Here is a 16,976-nt window from a genome sequence, read left to right on the forward strand (position 1 = left end):
CTTTGTTTTTATTACCATGAGCAGCCTTGGCTCGGGCTGAGTTTTCTCCAGTCAATGAGCCTTTCCTCTTGAGAAAAAAAACATTATGACCCCCTTTCCCCTCTTCCTGGATGGTTAATATTTCATAATCTTTTCCCTCCTGCCTATTGATACAGCAGGTTGGGAAAATTCTCTTGATTCCAGTTTATCAATCATGGTCTCCAGAAGGGTCCATGTCATCCACTATAGGGGCAGGGACACGAAGCAGCAGCTGACCCATTTCTGGGATTTCACTGCCGTGTCTACCCCACTGCTCTACGTTCACAGTCTCAAGGTAAGCCCTGCTAGTCAGCAACCTCTTTCAGTTTCCAGGCTCACGGGCCTGGTGCTACTGTGAGGTTTTGGTGCAAGCCTAATGCCCAGGAGTGGAATGGGTTCTGCCCAGGAGAACTTGGCCTGTACCATTCAAAGCCAGGGAAGATGCCAAAAGTACAGAGAGTTTTCTTTTCCCTGACAACATTCAAACTTCATTGATACAACAAACATGGACTGTTCGTCTCTCCCACTTCAACCACATTCTACCTGGATTGCCCCTCTCCAAGGTACCTTCCCCTAGGCCAGCCATGCAAACACAGCATCCCAGGTTGTTCAATATTACACAGAGGAACTTAAGAGATGGGCTTCCCTACTCACTGATCCTTGACTGTGAACACAACCCATTTTCTCCACTCAGAAAATAGCTCTATGGCTGCAACATTCTTTAAAGGAACAATTATGCTCTTCATTTTAAAAATAAAACCTGCTCTCCAAAATAAATAATTGCCTTACTCACAATGTTGTCCTCTCCCAGATGTCATCAGACATTTATTAATTAGCCACTAAACACTACCGTAAGCACCCTGGAAAGAGACAGAAGATGCAGTGAAATTGGCAGATGTGAGAACTCATTCAAAGGTAGGAAGCAACCGAATTTGCACTAAAGGCAAATTCTGGTTACGAAGTAAGACATCCCCTCCCTGAATTCCTGTTGCCTTTTCTCTCAAAAGCAAAGTCATAGTTCTGTGTACTCTGAGAAATAGAAATTAGAAACAGCCAATGAGACACAGGGACCATTGAGACTGTTCTTGAAGCATATTGTAGGCAAAGAAAAGCAGATTTTAGAATCTGTGCCAATATAATGTGTTTGTATCCAAACACATTGTAACAAAAATTGCTTATCTTGTCCATAACAGAGTCTCTTTTCTCCCACATTCTGTTTCCTCCCATGGTTTTTGAGCCATTTTCCAGTTTCAGGCTTATACTGTTTTACAGGTGTATTGTCTGGTCATATTATTCTGGAAGATAATGCCACAACTTTGCAGAAGGCTCTTGGAAAGTTTCACAGCAGATAAACTGACAGAGCAGTTCTCAAAGAGTGGTCTGCAGACTCCTGGAAGTCCACAAGACCCTTCCAGGGGATTAGAAAGGTCAAAACCATTTTCATTATAATACTAAGATGTTATTTGCCTTTGCTGCTGTGCTGACATTTGCACCGATGGTGTGAAAGCAATGCCGGTCAAACCTGCTGGTGCCTTTGCACAAATCAAAACAGCAGCACCAGGCAGTAGTCATTGTATTCTTGACGGCACAAACTCAGTAAAAAAAAAAAAAAAGAAAAGCCAGTTTCATTAAGAATTTCCTTGGTGGGGCAGTAACAATTATAAATTTCATTTAATCTTGAGCCTTGAGTACATGTGTTTTTAATATTCTGTCTGACACAATGGGCAGTATGCATAAAGCACGTTTGTGTGCTGACCTGCAATGTAGCTCAAAGAAAAGCACTTCTGTGATTGAATTGCGAGCCAAACTACCAGTTTTTTTATAGTTATTTTGTAGACATTTTCTTGACAATGAATAGGTTAGGCCTGTTACTATTAGGGAAAATAATTGACAGCATTTGTTGCCAATGACGAAATTCAAGCTTTCAAACAAAAATTATTAATTTTGGGAAACTTGTATCTGCCACCATGAATTTGCAACTTCCCAATACTTAAAGACTTTTCTGACAATATTAGAAGTGATATTAATGAGTACAATTTTTTGATATTGTATAATAAAACTCATGAAACTTTGGGAGATGTGCACGATGCAGTGAACCAATATTTTTCAAGTTACCAAATAAATGATGTTATAAAATCACACATGGGTCCATTCAAATCACGCAAGATAGGTGAATGAATTTTAACGTAACAAAGTACAAAAATTTCATTGATATGGTTTCATATTTCACATTGAGCTAATCTTTAAGAAACTACCAATTGTTGAGTTTTGGAATAATATCAAAGAATATCCATAATTATCTGAAAAGGCTATTAGAATACTTCTCCCTTTTCCAACCACATTATCTAGGTGACACTGGATTTTTTCCATATACTTTAACCAAAACAAGATATCAAAAGAAATGTTATTTTTAAGTGATTTAATAAATAGATGTTTTAAAAATTTCTCAGTTGTAATTTTTAGTATGGTAAATATTGATAGATATAGTCCTTATTACAAAAGCTCTTGGAGGATCGTCAATACTTTTTAAGAATACAAAAGAGTCCTAAGTTCAAAAAGTTCGAGGATACTAGACTAAACAAGGCACATTGGAAATCTAATTAGAAGGCAATAAAGCTAATCTTGAACAGATGTGCTAGAATGTATGCAGCCAATTGAGTTGTTCCCTGTACACTGGTTTGTACACTGGTTAGGACCACTGCCACTGGGCAACCATGAGAATCCATCTTCTGCAACGTCTATAGGACATACACAGACAGTCTTACTATTTTATAATAGCAAGGCATTTTTGAACCAAAATTAGGTTACCTAGTTGTGACAAACTTGATCATTGCAAACTTGACCTCGAAAGACTTTTATTTATCTCTGAAAATAAAATCTTCCTTCAAAGGATGAATGTTTGTTTTCTCAGCAGAAAGCAAACAGCAAAAAGCATTTGCCACAGACTCAACAATTGGAGTAATGGGTAGAATTTTGGAAGGTTCTAGGCTGAGAAGAATGCCAGAGGAAGTCTATTCATTTATTCAAAAGATACTGAATACTATGGGCCAGTTGCTGAGCTGAGTGTTGGGGACATGGTACTGAGCAAAACGACCCAGGCCCAGCCCTTGCAGAGCAAGATAACACATTAGACAAGTAAATATGCAAAGGACTATTTATTGGAATAAATGCAACAAAGGAGAAGAACAGGAGGCATGGGAGAATATTAGCAGGGGAGACCATCTTTAGACTGGTGAACAGGGAGGCCTCTCTAAGGAGGAGACACGTAAATTGAGACTTGAAGGGTGAGAAGGAGCTTACCATGTACGAATGAGGGAGAGTGTTCCACACTGGAAGGCACAGCTATGGGAAGGTCTCAAGTTGTCCTCTTTCTGGAGGGTTAGAAACATTCTGGGCACATGCAGCACAGTGGTTGAGAGCATAGGCTCAGAAGTCTGACTGCCTGGGTTCAAATCCCAGCTCTACCACCAGCTGGCTGCCTGACCTTAGAGAAGTTACTCAACCTTTCTACGTTTTGGTATTTTCATCTATAAAACAGGAAAAGTAGTATTCTCTCACATACAAGCATTTCCTGTGGCTTACATGAGATAATTCATGCAAAGTGCTAGGCTCATAGAAAAAAAACAATAAATACTAGTGGTATAATATTGGGTTGCAGGAACTGAGGTAGTTGGCCTTGGCCAGGCTGGAGTATCCTGAGGCCAGTGTTATGAACTTGGTTTAGCATCAGGCCCCAACTGGTCCTGATTATGATGTAGAAATAGTATATACCTGAAGCCAAGGCGGTGTCAAGAATCCCAAACAAGATTGGAAGAAATATATTGTTGACAAAAGTAGCTATCAAAACTCATAATTCACATGCATGCTAGGGCTGGAGTTTTCAGAAGGGGCTCATCAAAGGCACAGACAGGTGGTAGCTGAGGTTATGAACAGGAAAGAGTGTCAAACAGTGAGCAGGACAGATGGGAGCATGGGCGACAAGCCCAGATCAGGACTCAAGAGATGGGACAGGCAGAAGCCAAGGCTTGGTCTCAGACAGCAACTAGAACCATCCCTAGTAGGCTTCATGACCCTGAAAGGGAGTCTGTCTAGCAAGTGTGGCCGCCAACCCATTTCTTAAAGTTTGCACCTGTTAGTATGTTGAGCTAGTACTTTCTTTATCCGTGAACCCTCCATATTGCCCTTGATGAAAGTGCTCTATCTTCTTGGAAAATTTGAGTGAGAGAAGGAGAGAGTTCACCTAGGCGTCATGTTGAGGCTGGCATTTCTGAGTTCCCATGCTCTTCATATTTTCCTTCTGGCTCTAGGGCCCCTGTCCAGATGGCCATCTGTTCTCTGCTTCTGTAGCCTACAGAAGGCTAGGGACTTGGAGCCTCTATCTGAACAGCTTCATATTCAAATAAAAAATTGGGAAGCAATTTAAATCTTTACTTAGGTCTCAGAAAATTCCAAGGGGAGAGATGTAATATTGCAGGACATATAGCCAAACATCCTAACACTTCTTTTTAGCTACCTATTGCCTCAAGGTCCCTCTCAATCCCAGCTGCTTCCCTCTCTCTCACTCTCTTTCTTCCCCTCCCTCTGAACTTCCTCTAAGGGCCATGATGGCTCTTCTCAATTCTACCACTTCTACTTCCTTCCTAGAGAAAGTTAAGAAGGGTCTATCATGTGATCCTATCACACCCCTAAACGAGAGAGGCAGAGGGAGGTTAAGTTTTATTCAGTGTCTTTCAAGCAGCCATGCTCAAGAGTTCAAGAGTGTAACAGAGGGCTTGGAAGCTGGTGCTAGCCTAGTATTTAGTCTGAGCCACGACAATGACTATGAACATTATCAAGTCTCTGAGACAGTCATGCAGGATTTCTCTCTGTTTATCTAGTTTCAAAATGTATACACGCTTGAGCGTATACTCCATCTCCCAGTAAAAAACTATGTCGCAAAATCAATGTTATTTTACAAATCATTTAGTGTTAAGTCTTAAACAACATTATTGTCCACCCTCTAGAAATGGTGTGTAATAATACCCTGTGCTGGATAGTTTCTGCTGCCCTCCACATCCTCTCTGCACCCTTCTCCTCCCTGTCCTGGGCCCCAGGAGGCTCACCTTTGTGGACTGAATCAGCAGGTGACCTTGCTAGCTTGATTGCTACCAACGAGGAGCAACAGCAGATGACAGAGGGAGAGACAGAGACAGAGAGAGAGACAGAGAGGAAAAGGAGAGCAAAGTTGGGTGTTGATTAATTTTCTGTGCTCCCTCCCTGCCTGGTCTCTGCAGGATGGCTACATCCTCTTCTGAGGACCACCATTGCAGGTGGTCCTTTCTATCTATATAGCTCCCTCTCTCTCTCTGTTCCTGTAACCACTCTCCTCTTGTTTACTCCCTCAGGCCTAGAGGCGACAAGAGTGCCTAACTTGTAGTAGGCCCCAGATACAGCACTATCCTTGTGGTTTCCCATTACATCCTATAAACAATCCCTTTATCAAGTCCATCTTTTTCCTGCCAAGACCCTGATTCTAACACCCCTATAATAAACAAACAACAAACAAATCAAAGCAAAAAGTTTAGAGCAACAAAAGATGTGTACAATTCAAGACCTCTTATTTGGAAAAGGTGTTGACAGCAGATAGATAAGATGAAATAGTTTAGTTCCTATTTTGCTTACACCTTCATGAAGGAGAGTGATCTGTTATTTATTCACTAAAGGAAAGAAAAAAATGTTTACTTTGTTACAAATTTAGCCACAGATACAGAATGTATCAGAAGCAGGGGGCGATGATCCCCACGTGCTCCCCTAGCTTCTCCCTGTTCCTGGTTATCTTGAGGGCCACAGCTGCTGCTGCTGCTTTTCATGCAGGCAGAGGCCTGCCACCTAAACATGGTATTGTGAAGTCCTTCCGTAGTCCATGATGTGAGCCGCAGCTCCTGGGCATTAGCCTTCACGGTACAATTCTTACAGATGACTCTACGTCTGTATGTGCCCATCAATTCATCCCCCCATAGTGTCTTGTCAGAGACTTTCCTGCCACATTCATTTCATAGCTGCTCTCCACTGTCTTTCAATTATACACAAAGAATATTATTTATATCCCTTCCCGCTAGAACTACATTGCTTCTTAGATACTTCTGGCCTGTGGTTCAGCTATGTTTCCTCTGAATTTTTTTGCATTTTGCTATTGAGGGCAGAATTACATCTTTAATTGCTGCATCCTCATTCTTTCTTTTACACATTGTTTGTTTATGGGGTACCTAATATGAGCCAGGTACTGTGCTAAGGCATACAACAGTGAGCAAAATAAACTCAGTTTCCACTTTCATGGATCTTATAGAATAGGAGAAAAATAATAAGCAAATAAACATCATAATAAATATATGATTGCAAACTTTCACACATACTCTGAAGGAATGGTGTACATGTTATAAGAACATGTAACTGGGCATTTGATCCACTCTGAGGGGTCAAGGAAGGCTTCCAAGGGGTCATAACCCATTAGCTAAAATATGAAGGATGAGCAAGAATAGTACGTCAGTGATTCTCAAGCAGGGGTGATTTTGCCCCCCTGATCTGGCAATGTCTGAAGACGTTTTTGGTTGTCACAATTGGGGTGGGAGTGTTGCTGGCATCTAGTGGGTGGAGGCAAGGGATGCTGCTAAACATCCTAAGATGCACCGAAGAGCCCCCACAACACAAAACTATCTGGTCCAAAATGTCAATTATATCAATGTTGAGAAACCTGGACTAGGTAAATTATCTCAGCCAGAGAGAAGGACATGTGCAATGCCCCAGCTCACACCTAGCCTGGCAAGAGAAGACATCCAATATTGAACTGAATTTCTAGTTTAAACTGGTTGGGATATAACCTCTATTTTTCTTTTCTGTTATTACTTCTGTTGGGTAAAATTCTGTTTTATAAGGCAGGGGTAGGAATGAATATGACAAAACTATTTTTCTCCAAAATGAATGTGTGACTGAAAGCTTGATTTAGGCAAGAGAGTGAAATATAGTTGATGGATGTGAGGATTCTAGACTGCTTGAAAATAGAAAATGTCCTTTTCATCATGACTGGTAATATGACTCCCTAAATGTGGACATTTGTGGTTAGGGTCCACATGGTGACCTGGGTTGAGCTGAAATGGAAATTATGTATTTTAGGAACTAAATAGAATAAATGATATGAAAAAGGGTGAAAATGAACTAAGATCTGTAGAATACTTTCTAAAGTCAAGGACTGTGGATACATTATTCATTCATTTAACAACTATTTATTGGGCTCAACTGTCCTAGATACCAGGGCTCAGAAAAATAAAAAGCTCAAGATCTAGTGAGGCGACAGATGAGCAAACAAACAGTGATAACACAATATGAATAATGCCCCAATTGAGTTAATTTTGCATGAAGTTCTGAGAGAAGACCTGAATCAACGATGCCCAAGGTGGGGGGAGGATGGTAGAACATCCCCATCAGAGTGTCTTTCACAAAGAAGGGATTGATAGATACGAGACTTGAGGGTGAAATATGAGGATATTGAGCAGAAACTCCAGGGAATAGCATGTGAAAAAGCAAACTGCAAAAGAGCATGGCCTGGGGCCAGCCCAGTGGCATAGTGGTTAAGTTCGTGTGCGCCACTTCGGTGGCCCAGGGTTCACAGGTTTGGATCCTGGGCGCCAACCTACACACCACTCAGCAAGCCACACTGTGGTGGCATCCCACATACAAAAATAGAGGAAGATTGGCACAGATGTTAGCTCAGAGACAACCTTCCTCACCAAAAAAAAAGAGCATGGCCAGCCTGGAGTGCAGTGGGCATGTGGTATGACATAAAGGATGTGGACACTGGGGCTGGGGGACTGAGAGATGGGGAGAAGTGGCAGATGGTGAGGTCATGGAGGCTGTATGCCGTGCTAAGGAAGCAAAGGAAAGGCACAAACAGACTTGCATGTTCCGAATGACCACTCTGACACCATTGTGGAGACCACTGGAGTTAGGAGGCCAGTAAGAGGCCAGGCAAAAGTATCTGATCATGGAGAAATGGTGCTGCAATTGAGAGCAGTTAGTAGGTGGGCCACAGGAATGAAGAGGCCACCACATCCACAAGGAAATCACTTAATCTATATTTTGAATGGTTTTAATTTTATTTATTTATTTAATGCAAATAATCCATTGTTAGTGACAACCAAAAAGTTAAGCATAAAATAAAAACCAACAGAAATTTAGATCCAATGACGAACTTCAACTGCAGATCCTTTGAGATATTGTCGAGTATAAATATACTCATCATTACTTTAAGCTATTTTCGCCTGTGTAAAACAGGAATTCCTTTCAATGTGAGATGAGTAGTGGATTCTGGGCCCCAGACCAGGACCGAATCTTATTCTTCAGGAGTCAGTGAGCTGGGAGGAATGACCTAGTGTCGCCAGAGAGGGGGATGTTGTGAGAACAAGAAATTCAAAATGGCGGCTGGAATGTCCAGACCAAAGGACAAACCTGTCAGCCCAGAAAAGAGGAAGACAGGGGAACATGAAAGGCTGTGCTTAAAACTTTGAACCTGTATCAAGTTAATTTAATAACATGAGTTACAGGTGTGTAACCTATACCAGTTACCAAATGTGTATATAGCTGATGTTCCAGATTATATTCCATTGCATAAAAGACGTAACTGGAGTTTCCCTGGGCAGCAGTGGGAACTCTTGGTGATGGACCCCTGGGTCTGATGCAGGTGGCTTGTGCAAACCCCTCAGCCTGAGTTCAAGGCCTTCCATCATTGGGCCCCAACCTACCAATAAAAACTCCTCTCGCTTGTATAGCTTTTTGTGGTTTATACAGCATTTTCACACGCTTATTATACTTTATATTCACAATAACCACGTGAGGTTGGCAGGTAGATATTTTGCATCTGCAATAACAAAAACTGAGAATGAGAGAAACTGAGTACTTTGACTAGTCATTCATAGGCAGGACCAGGACTGGAAGGTTTGCCGACTGCTTCCTAGATCTTTCCACTCACCATGCTTCATTCTTCAGGTTCCTGATCCTAGAATGCATCCTATTCTTTCCTCCTTTGTGCCTTTGCTCACACATTTATTTCCGCCAAGATGGCACTTCTTGCTCCATTTCCACCTGTTCACATATTTTTCAAGGCTTGGATAGTATTTCTCTCTAAAGCTTTCTCCGACATATTGCCAAGCCCATCAGCCAGGAGTAATGTTTCTGTACTTTCTCTTCCCGTAGCATTTTTTGTGTGGGTTTCTCTTAAGATACCTATCACTTTCTGTGCTGCACCATAGCTAACTGTGTACATGTCTTGTCTCCTCTACTAGCTAGTAGGCACTGAAGGCAGATACTTTCTCATCTTTAATCATCATAGCCTTTCTACTTAGTATAAAGCCTTACTTACTTAGTAGAAAGTAGAAAGCATAGTAGGCAATCCTGAATGTTCAAATGAATGAATGAAATGAAAAAAGTGAAAGTCCCAAGGGCATGGTCTTTGGAAAAGAAACTGTTTCTAACACTTTACCCTCTCTCCAATATCCCCTCTTTATTCCAGAGCTGAGAGTAGAAATACACTCTAGAAAAGTTCAGATTCCTAGTCAGTGTACCTTCTGTTTAATTTTTATGGAGGGATCGCCCAAGTCAACCAGACATAGAGCATTAAACTTGGGTCAAGACATATGGTAAACCAACGTCAAGTTTGGGAGTCTTGGGCCTTTAACTTACATAATCTCTGATTAAAACAATGATCCTAGGGCCATGATGGAGAATGTCTGCGACTGAATTTCTCAGGGTTTCTTCACACTGCTTCCTAGTTTTATCTTCCTCAGCATGCAGTTGGAAGGCCACTAAGGGAAGTCTATCTCATAGTTTGGAAAAGAAAGATTCTTGTTGATGATGGCTTCCTGACTCTCCTTCCTGGAAAAAGAAAATGTGTATAGTGCAGTGGGGCATGGAAATTGAGATTAGCTCCACAAGGCACCAGAAAATTTATCTCCAACTCACAGCTTGGTTTTCTTCTTTATGATTTTTAATGAATGGTCCCTAAATTCATTCTATGATCTTTCTATTGGTTTCAAACAATGCATATTTTTAAATGTTCAAACAAAAACAATATAGAACTCAACTCAAGAACTCTTGATCCTGCCTATTAATTGCTATTTGGCCAAAGTACTTAGTTTCTCTCATTCTCAGTTTTTGTTGTTGCAGATGGCAAAATATCTACCTGCCAACCCCACATTGTTATTGTGAATATATAGCAATGTGTATGAAAATGCTATATAAACTACAAAAAGCTACACAACCAGGTTACTTATTTTTAATCAAAGAACGCAATTAAAAAATGGGCAAAAAACTTGAATAGACATTTCTCCAAAGAAGATATACAAATGGCCAACAAGCATATGAAAGATGCTCAACATCTTTCATTAAGGAAATGTAAATCAAAACCACAATGAAATATTATCTCATATCCATCAGGATGGCTACTATATAAAAAAAAAAACACAGAAAATAAAAAGCATTAGCGAGGATATGGAGAAATTGGAACCATTGTGCACTGTTGGTAAGAATGTAAAATGTGGCAGCTGCTCTGGAAAACAGTATGGAGGTTCCTCAAAAAGTTAAAAATAGAATTACCGTATGATCTAGCAATTCCACTTCAGAGGATATATCCAAAAGAATTGAAAGCAGGGTCTCAAAAAGATATTTGTACACCCATGTTTAAAGTAGTATTATTCACGATAACCAAGAAGTGGAAGAAATCCAAATATTTATTGATGGATGAATGGATAAACAAAATGTGGTATATACATGTAATGGACGATTAGCCTTAAAAAGGAAAGAAATTCTGACACATGCTACAACATGGACGAACCTCGAGGATATTATGCTAAGTGAAACAAGCCAGTCACAAAAAGACAAAGACTGTATGATTCCACTTATATGAGGTACCTAGAATAGTCAAATTCTTAGAAACAGAAAGTAGAATGATGGTTGCCAGAGGCTGGAGTGGGGAAGGGGGAATGGGGAGTTGTTGTTTAATGGATATAGAGTTTCAGTTTTGTAGGATAAAAAAGTTCTGGAGACTGGTTGTTCAACAATGTGAATATACTTAACAATACTGAACTGTACCATTAAAAATGGTTAAGATGATAAATTTTTTTTTTTTCTGGTGAGGAAGATCAGCCCTGAGCTAACATCTGACATCAATCCTCCTCTTTTTGCCAAGTAAGATTGGCCCTGGGCTAACATCTGTGCCCATCTTCCAGGATCCGAACCTGCGAACCCCTGGCCGTGGAAGCGGAGCGCCCGCACTTAACTGCTATGCCCCTGGGCTGGCCCTAAGATGATAAATTTTATGTTAATGTATTTTACCACAAGCAAAAATTAAAAATCAAAACAAAAAATATAGAACTCTATAAAATCCAAGAAAATTTCAGGCTCTTGTTAATTTTTCTGATTGACTTCTCTTCTAGGTGGATGGATCCAAAAAGCTGGATGCTAATATTCTTATTAATTTAGTTAATTGAGTAAAAGGAGGTAATACCTCCTTTATAGATCCTGAATAGCTCCCTATTCAATAGAACTTAATTCATCACCAATATTAGGTATAGGATAGAAAAGAAAAGATATATTTATGTCTTATGAGGGGTGAGAGGAAACATTTTAAACTTTGTGAATTGCAGTAAGATGCAGTGGAAAGGCACAAAGGAGCAGTGCAAAGAACATGAGTCAATAACATGGACTTTTAAGGATTGTTATAGGACTAAATGTAGGCAAGGCCATGTCTTTCTTGCTCACCATTCCATGCTCAGCTCCTAGGTCAGGCATAGAAGGTATTCAATAGTTGTACTAAATGAATTAAAAGTGCCTCAGTATAGCGCCTGGTAAGTGATATTGTACCATAAGTGTTAGTTCTGTCCCTCCCCCTCCTCCCTCCCTGCAGCTCCCCCACTCTTCTTCTGAGGAATATCACCATAAAGGCTGATACTCTGTGTCCAAGAAGAAAGATTTTCTGTCCTAAGAACTCCATATGCTTTAATTCTATATCATATTCTCATCTTTATTATAAGTGTTCAGAAAAAAATTAAAAATATTTTTCCCTTATATTACTTAGGGGGCATCATAATATGGATTCTAGTAATAATAAAGCTAATGTTTTAATCAATGCAAATTGTTTAATTTTAAAAAAGATTTCTAGCAGTTTCTTTAAAAGATAATCATGATAAAAATAAGCATATCCCTATTAACAAGGAAATTTAAGAAACCAGTAGTTTAATTTAAAACAATAACCTCTTTTTACGTTTATATTTTACCATTCAGACTACCTTTGATTATAGTCTAACAAAAACAGTAGGAAATTTGGCAGCCATTTAATACTGACTCTAGCTAAGATATTGCTGGTTTTAATTTTTTTGTGTGTGAGGAGGACTAGCCCTGAGCTAACATCTGATGCCAATCCTCCCCTTTTTTCTTGAGGAAGACTGGCCCTGGGCTAACATATGTGCCCTTCTTCTCTACTTTATATGGGATGCCGCCACAGTACGGCTTAACAAGTGGTGTGTCAGTGCACACCCGGGATCCGACCCTGCGAACCCCGGGCCGCTACAGCAGAGCGCGCGCACTTAACCACTGTGCCACCGGGAGGCCCCTTTCATTTTTTTAAGGACAAAAAAAATCACTTATTCTGGACACTAAAAACTTTGTTATAATTTACACCTAGGCTTATTTATCTTGAAGCATTATAGAAGAGGAATATGACTTCTTTTTATTTTGTGTAGTTTTAGAACTAGAATGAGCATTGCACAGAACCCCTTCACTTTACAGTGAGGACAATGAGACTGGAGAGGGTGCACGACTTGTCCAAGATCACAGGGTGAGCTCATTCCAGGGCCAGATGTGGATATAGGCCTCTTGACTCCTAAATTAGGGTTCTGCAAACCATATTGCTTCACTCGTGTCCAATAAAACAGTCCATGGCAGAAGTAAACAAAACCAGATGACCAGTAGACAGATAGAGAATCTGGGTAGAGGGCAGAGGAAAGGGATGACCATGAATATGGAGTCTCATTATTTAAAAAGACCATTGGTGGGAAATTAAAACAATAGTTGCTCCAATCCCAGGTTTGCCATAAGTATTTTAAATGCAACATCTTTTAGTTGGTGGAACCAAAATCGGACAATTGTAGGTTTTAATCCAAGATCTCTGCCTATCTTCTCTCTATTAATCATGACTGTAGAAAATCAGGTGGCATGATCTGTGTGCTACAATTAAAGGGGCATAGGGAATACAGTGAGACCTTGCATTGTTTTGGAACATGGCTTGAGGCTGATGAAATTGGCAGGCTTTTCATTCTTCTCGTTTCCTCACGACCCTCCAACCAACTTCCCCATCCTTGCCCATACCTAGAGAAAAAAAGAAAAAATTAAGAGAGGAGGATAGAGCCAAGGAAAGAAAGAAGACAAGAGAATGGGAGAGGAGACATAGGGAGAGCAAGAAGATGATGAAAATTAGAGAAAAGAAAAGATGGGGAAGAAAAGAGAACCAATAGGATGAAGCTGTATAAAATACTCTGAATCAGAATCACCTGGCTTATTTGTTAAATGTATGTTTCTGGGCCACATTCCAAATCCACCAAATTGGAATCTATGGGAGTAGCATTATTTAAAAGTAAATGAAAAGCTTTTTGATAAGTAATTACTCTCCTTTTTGTTAATTTGATTTCAAATTTTGTCATTTTGATTTCAAATTTGCAAATCCATTTGCTTCTTTAAAGCTGGCCAAAAAAGAAGCATTCCACTATTTGCCTAAAAAGCTTTTATTCTACACAACTGTTGATAATGTGACTTTACACAAAGAAGTTGGTGTATTTTCACACACATCAAAGCAACTCAGAGACACAACACCTTCCATCAAAAGGATGTGCTCTAATGAGAGTAGCAGGATAATGTCAAATGTGCCCTTTTCTGCCATTCTGGTGATGTGGGTGCAGGAAAATCAACACTCCTCATAAGGTGGGGTGCTCCTTGTCTTTTCCTTTGGGTCCGTTTGTTATGACGTTTTCTAAGTTACAGATCTTTTGTTCATCATTAGGCTTTTGTTTATTAGCGTTTGGCTAAAGTCAGAATATTGCCTGCCATGTTAGCAGTCCCATTGGAAGGTCCTATCACGTATTGTTTCCAGGGCCAAATCTGTTTCCATGGTGTCCCTGGTCAAATTTCTATATGGCAGAACCTGCTGTGTTAAACGACCTTCTGCAGGGTGTCTACATTTGAGTGCACATGTGGAATTAGGTATTATATGACATGTCCCTGTCAAGCTGTTCCTGCAGGGATGGTGGTTGTAGTTCGGATGCATGCAAGTTGCCTGGGGTATTAGTCATGGCCATGTTAGGAATCCATATTGAAAAGGGCCTGCTGTGTAGTGATCGTGTTGTCTAACTGTATTGAACGGTGCCTACTGGGTAAGTGATCATGGTGTGTATCCATATCTAGCTAGGCCTGCTGTGATAGTGATCACATTGTGGGTAATTGTGCAGCCACCCTGGGAATTTATTGCTATAGATCAGGCAACAGGGCAGAGAAGAAGTCAATAATTGTTCCTGCTCTGGGCTGTTAGCTGTACTATTGAGAACAAGCATGAACTTCTAGAGTGGGAAAGATATCTTTGGTTTGAGGATGAACATGAAGTTGATATTCACAATTCTAAGCATTTTGGGACTATTCCCTCTCTCCTTACTATTTCATAGAATCGCAAATTATTTCTAATTAGGATAAGGTGACTCTAAAAGTGATGAAATCTGTACAGACTAAAGGCTATATCAAAATTAACAAATGAAATCAAGCTTGAATTCTATGTTATTTAAATGGAATGAATTCAAGGCTGTTTATAAATTTGTAAAAATAATAAAGAATAAATATCTCGTCAGAGAACACAGTGCCAAGAAAGATGTTTATTGTTCTTTTTTGGCTAAACTCTTGTCTGGAGAATTTTCTCATCTCTCAGGAGTCAGGAAACATTGGCAAAACTAAGGCTACCAGTCTTATGTTCCAATATTTTCCTCTTGATTAAATTTTATCAATGGATAATAAAAAGCAGAGAAGGTCAGTAAGGGCCTGGCTTAATAAGCACACCAACATAAACACATCCAAATCAGTGTGATCTTTCAAAGTGGAGACTTGGACAAGCTGATGGTATTTATGAAATTCTTCAGAGTTAGTTTACAAATCATGCAAGCAAACCAGTATCATCACCTCCTTCCTCCGTGACAAAAAAAAAAGTCTACTCTAATGGCTCAGTCACTTTAGTCACCAGGTTTGACTCTGAGGGATGTCTGGCTCTTTACAAAGCCAAGGTGGATGTGTAGAAGGGCACACTTTAGGGTGGAAATGTTCTGAGAGATTTGTTGAAAACAATCAGACAAAGATTATTTTCAAACATCATTCATAAATCCTTTCAAAAGTCCTCCCAGTATGTTATATTATGACTCCTGCTATATCCTTTATGATCTCACTTGTGAACGTGGTAGCATTATTTTACAGATGAACATAAACTCAGACACAAGCGAGCTCGTGGATTGTGATGGAATTTTTCATGGGTAAGTAGCCCATCTCTTTCTGATTTTGAACAGGAAACTGTTCAGACAGAAACTTGAACTTTTAAAAATTAGCTTGAAAATTTCCTAAAATAAGAAGAGAATGGAAGCAAGGAAGAGAAGAGAGAGGGAGGGAGTGTGAGAGGAAAGAAGGAGGAAAAGGCAGCAGATCTTTCCCCTCAAAGCTGGGTCTTAAAGTCATGTGATTTATCTTATCATAATTATTGAAGAGAACTTTTGGAAAATGAAAAATAAATCAGACTTTTTGGAGAGTATGATTAAGTATTTAGATATGAGTATACATCTTAATAAAGATAAGATCTCATTTTGAAGGATTTAATGTTATCTCTTTGGCAGGGCCCTATGGCCGTGATGATTTGAATAATAGTTCTACTCCATGCTTGGAACCCAAACAGGGCCAGGGGATGAGACGTTATAGGTGGTAGGGGTGGGAGGAATGTTGCATTTAGTTTAGTTTTAAATTAAAAAGTTTAAAATAAACCATAAACCAGAGCAGAAATTCAAGGTTTCATCTTACATGTGCTTCAGTTCTGATTGTATCTAATTGTAATCTTCTCAAGCCATGTAAATAAAAAGGCAGAGAGAAGGGAAAAGAAACAGTAGTTTTAATGTTGCTTGAGCCTCTACTATTTGCCAGGTATTGTGTTAGCCAATTTGTATCATGTTATCTCATTTAGTTCTGTAAGGAGCCTATGAGATAGGCACAGTATATCCATTTCACAAGTAGTCACAGAGATTAATATAACAATGTAACAAGGGTCACAAAATACATGAAGACAAGCTTTGTCTCTCTCCAAAGACCAAGTGTGCCCCACTGTCCGACTTTCATTTTTTAAAATAAGTTTTTTAAACCATTTATCTAGAATTATTATTGTTATTGAATCAATACAGAGGGGTTTATGAAGTGAGAAGTAAGATTTCTCTTTATCACTACCTGCTTCCCTGCAATCTCATTTCCCTCACTAGAGGGAATATTTTGGTAGAATATTCCAGATTTGTCTCTATTTCTTTGGTTAACCACTCAGGCATGTTTAAAATGGCTGGAGCTATTGCTTAACAGGTTAAAACATACTATTTAGGCCATTTCATCCCTATGAAATAGAGAACTAGTAGGAGAAAGGACCAACAAAGTCAGCAGGGCCATCAAGCAGCAAGCTCCAGACCAAGCTTAGTGGAGGTGTCCACGTGGTGGGGGAAAATTGGCCTTCAAACCGACGTCCACTTCTGGAATCTCTTTGTCCATGGAGTCTTGTTAAGTTACCCTAAAATGGCAGGTCTGGGTCATCTGTAGGCACAGGGCCGTGTACCAGCCCTAGATGGGAATGCCCAGTGCTGCGAAGGACTGCTGGAGTCAGT

This window comes from Diceros bicornis, chromosome 10 (assembly GCF_020826845.1).
Source record: "Diceros bicornis minor isolate mBicDic1 chromosome 10, mDicBic1.mat.cur, whole genome shotgun sequence".
NCBI classification, from domain to species: Eukaryota; Metazoa; Chordata; class Mammalia; order Perissodactyla; family Rhinocerotidae; genus Diceros; species Diceros bicornis.